Source organism: Diadema antillarum, unplaced genomic scaffold, assembly GCF_040938485.1.
Source record: "Diadema antillarum isolate AM-2024a unplaced genomic scaffold, OU_Dant_1.0 seq00000862_RagTag, whole genome shotgun sequence".
Classification (NCBI taxonomy): Eukaryota; Metazoa; Echinodermata; class Echinoidea; order Diadematoida; family Diadematidae; genus Diadema; species Diadema antillarum.
Genome location: NW_027271732.1, coordinates 342,932 through 348,032, shown reverse-complemented (window position 1 = coordinate 348,032; position 5,101 = coordinate 342,932).

Below are 5,101 nucleotides of genomic sequence, written 5' to 3'. Positions count from 1 at the left end.
ACGGACAAACGAACTAACCAACTTACTAACGAACAAACCAACGGTAACGAAAACATAACCTCCTCCCTTGGCGGCAGTTCAGTGCTTGGCGGAGGTAACAAACCAACGGTAATGAAAACATAACCTCCCCCCCCCCCCCCCCCCCCCCCCCCCCCCCCCTTGGCGGAGGTAATCTAAATATTGCTAGAGGAACCAAGGTACAGTAGTAATCACAGGCATAGATACTAGTAACTCATAGAGCAGTATTATGAGTAATCCAACTCTTTGGGATTACCGATTACTGTAAACGTCAATATTTTCGCGCGATTAATTTTTCGCGCTGAGCGGCTCGAAAACGTATTCGCGGGTTCTTAAATTCGCGCTCCGCAGCAGGTTACTTTACTGTAGTACACATTCACTGCTTTCATCCAAAGCCTCTGCTACATAGCTTGCTATGCCAGCGTACGACAAGCGACGTAGCGAGCGGCTCGACTGCGAGTACAAGCACTCAAATACGTAGTACAGCTGTGACTCTAGTACCGTAGTCACGGGGGACTGTAGCATCGATGCGTGCGGTGCACACATGCATGCTACAGTACACAGCAATCTATCGTTTCTTCGCACAGTACTAGTAGCGTAAACATGCCTGTACATTGTACTACGTAGCAGTATCATCGATGAAGCGCACACAATTCATCCTGTTCAAAATGTGCGTAGAAAATTGTGAAGATATATTCGCGCGTTTTTGAATTCGCGCTAGCCGAGCGTAGCGCGAAATCCGCGAAAATTAATGTACCGCGAAAATTTCCACGTTTACAGTACAGCTGTACAGCTGTAGGTGCTGCCATCAACGTTCATATATCTATAGCTATAGTTTGGCTTGCTGTTGCCATGCATCGTTACGGGAAGAGATAAGTTTACTCAGCTAGCTAGCTCGAGGCAAGGCTAGGCGCTCAAGAGCAGTTGAGATGGGCATGTGTTATGGTGGTCGAGGTGATCGATCCGCCGGCGACTCGCTCGACCGACGTGTGTATAGTGTGACGAGACTTGTGTCTGTGAGATTGAATCTAACTGGTGTCGTATGGAATGTTTGTGGTGCAGTGTAGAAAAAAATAACAGAGCATCTACACTATTACAAGTTGTCCAGGCTGTTTCAGTGAGGAATCCAGAGTCTACATCATGTTCATGTACAGGATCAGGAGAAGCTGACGCCGCAACTGAGATCGCATGAAATGCCTAACGTTACATACAACTGGTGCGTGGTAGGGGTAGAATCCAGAAACGTCGAGAGTAGTAAGAGACAAAGGCTCCTCAAAGCTAACAATTCTAACAATGTCAATGAGAGTAGAAGCTAACAATTCTAACGTTAAGTTGTTAGACATCTAACAGTAACACTAAACAGTTATGAGTTACCGGTATCTTATTAGAACTAACAAGTCAGGGTCTATTTTTTTTTTCTCATGTCCGTCCTTTATTCTTTGTAAATAAAACAACTGCTGCCGAAAATATTGAAGGGGACAGCAAACCGCTGCTGGCTAATGTGTTTATTTTATTAAGAATGATGTGTAACAACGTTACTTACAAAACGTGTGGTGTAAACACTAGTGTTGACTGTTATCAAGTGTTATATTTGTCTGTTGTCAAAGCAATTTATTAATACCTGTGCTGTGATTGAGTGCATAACTTCTCGGTGGCACAGGTATAGCATGGGTACAAAGGCATGCATACATCCCCTATACATGAGTGTCCCACACATTGCCATATATAGTCAATATTTAGCAAGTGCATGGTATTTCATTCACTCTTAAGCACTAAAATTCTATGAAATCCTACTGACATAGTCTAGATCTACCGTTAGATCTAATGCTGAAAATTCCAATGGAATTAAAAGTTCAGTGATGGATGCTGGAAATTTGGAGCTTTCATCGTCATACAGACAGTGTCATTTAGATACATGTGCTAAGGAAGGGCCCCACACTTCACCACCCTATGTCCCCATTGACATCATCATCCCACCACTTTTTATCTGTGTTTGTTCCTGATAGTGGGGGTTGGCTGGAATTACCTCACATATCACAGCTCTCACAGCAATAGCTCTCACACTTTCTTGCTGTCTCTGCCAAGAATTTGGGGCATCCCCCTTTCTCAAGCCAACCCTCCTGAGCTCTTCCTCCACCTATCTTTTCCACATTTTCTTTGGTCCCCCTCACTTTCTTGGCTCATTCACTTAAACTAAACTCTAGCACATTCCCCAGGATATCATCCTCATCCTTCCTAAACACATGCCCATACCATCACACTCCATTTGCCCTTGCCAGCTGTTCAACTGATTCCTTCAACCCAAGTATCTCCATCATATCCTCAGTCTTCTGTTTATCCATTAGTTTCATACCACACATAACTCTCACCATTAGCTCTCACCATCTTCAAAATTGCCATATTTGGCTCTCCCTCAAACACCACAGCTCACTCCCATACATCATTGCAGATCTCACACAACACCGATCAGATAAACCCTTCCTTTCATCTAGGAAAACCTTTTCCTATGATAGCTCTCCACATTCCCTGAACTTTGCCCAGCCAAGCCTCATTTTTGCTGTCACAGCTGCTTCACACCTGCAGCTGTACCACTTGCATTCTCCTATCCCCCAAAAAGCAAAACCCCTCACTGTTTCCATGTCATAATGTTTCAATTGTATGCGCCGTCTCTATATCTGTCTTCTCGCATCTCCCACAGATAAAATCTCTTGCAAGTCTTGGGGTCACCTTCTTCATTTTCGTACATCTACTATGAATCCCACATGATTTCCCACATTTTGTACACAGCACCAACTTTGCAATGATGCTCTTCCCACACACACCACATGGATTTACTGTACTGGCTGACAATTCTCCTGCCAGTCCACTTAACCATCACTTTTGTCTTCTTGAGATTTACCGGTACTGTCAGCCCTGTGCGGTCAAATGCCACTTTCCACTTCAAAAACTTCTTCCTCAATGAATCCCTCCGTTGTCTTGCTCATCAGAACCAGGCCATCCGCATACACTACCTTTTGTACTGGTACCTATTCCTCTCTTGCACTCTCCATCACCACGTCAACAGCTATTGCAAATGCCTATAACGACAACACAGATCCTTAATGTCTGCCAACTTATTCCACCTGAAACTCCTCCGACAGCTCTGATCCAACTCTAACTCTTGTCTTTGCCCCTGCGTACAAGCTGTACATATCAGCTGACCATTCAACTACCTTCTCAGAACCCTGTCGAATGCCTTCTCCAAATCAACGAAGCACATAAACTCCTCATCCTTACTCAATATTCCTCATTGCAATCTCCTAAGGATTGCAATCACATCGATCATAATTATGTATTTACATACTTGCCAACTCTACCAGATTTGGCAGTAGACTACTGCTTTTGAGAGATTTCATTAGCATTCAAGCTAGCACTGCTCGCGTAGGCATTCTGGATTCTACCACTTTCTCAAATGAAAATGTTGGCAAGTATGGAATAATACCCTGATATAGTATGTATTGCCCTGTATTTCATACATTGATTTGTTTTGCACTTTACAGTTTTGTTTTGCTTTGTTTTGTTTTTTTTGCCATATCTTTGTACACAATGTTTAGGGCTCACTGCTTGTTTAGCCTACCCTCCCCTTCACTCATGCTGTTGCTATTACACTCTTTTCCCATTCTTTATCCTTCTGTTGTCTCTTATCTTGTTTGATGTTGCATCCCTATTCATCTTTATCCTTTACAGGTTGCCCCATAGGATCCCTGGAATTATCACTGGCCCACCTCTGCCTTTTGTGTGTTCACCCCTTGCTTTGATCCCCCTTCCTTATACTGGTTTGTCTCCCTGCCTTTGACTTCTAACAAGTAACAAACGATTAACTTTTGGTAGTGATACGAGAATTTTTGGGAATTTATGAAGGATTTTTGACATTTTGGCAGGTAGGGTCAATGAACTTGGGAGTTCAGGCTGCGCGTATTTGAGGTTGGCATACGCTCACTAAAGTGCGTGCTCTAGTTTCTGCTAGGGCGAGGCGCGCTGTGCCGCTGAGGGTTTATGAGGTAACAAAGGCTTCTTTCTATATTGGGAAATTGGGCAATTTTTCAGCATGTAGACCTATGGGTGGAAATCACTGATCTCTATGGAAGATCCCAAAGAGCTTTTCCCCAGTGGTAGAGAGGAGGAAAAACTCTCTTTGGGAAAAGCAAGATCATGGGTGGAAAGTAACTGCTTGGCGGAGGTCTGTGCGCTCAGAGTGCTTTTCTAGTTTTCCATGTGCCCATTAACATGGATAGGACTTCACCCCAAACTACAGTTTATTATTTGATTCTTTTTTTTTTAATTCTCCTGTCATTTTCTGCAGTTTAGTTTTAAGCATTCAATTCTAATTTACTTTTCAATTTGTTTCTTTTTAGTACATATAACTCCTTACATATAACAGGGCTGCCAACTTACGAATTTGGAGTGAAAATGGATGAAGCGACTGAAGGGGATGATGTGGAACAGGGGTGTTCCCCCATCTATGGTAGAGCTCTAACTTTTAGGGAGCTTTGACAATTTTCCATTTTATATGGTGCAATCTTGTGCATACTTTAGATTGGGTGTAGACTTGTTCTAGTCCTGATGTGAACACATACATAGACTGAGTGAACCTGTGGAAAAATCTTGAATCTTTGGGCTTGAGTATTTTAAATGTTTGAAATATTAGGGATTTTGGAGACCTTTTTAAAACATTTTTTTTTTGGGGGGGGGGGGGGGGGTAGGGGTCAGCATAAGACTTTGTTCACCAGAGTGAGACAGTTAGATTGCGTGAATTGTGAGAATTGGCAGGCCTGTAAAATAAGTGTAGTTCTATCTACACAGGTCTAAATGACTGTACAATGTACCTGCCACAGTGCCAGGGCTGTGGATCAACTGGAGTCTACACATTGATGATGTGGCTGAATTTGCAGAGAAATCTACTCTGTTCTTGTAGTTTGACAGACAAATGCTGTACCATGGTGCTCTTTAGTCTTGCTCTCCTGTTACATGTAACTACCGAGGTATTCTCAACATTTTCTTTACAGTAAACCAGCATATACAGTGACTGTCGGCATCATCGACC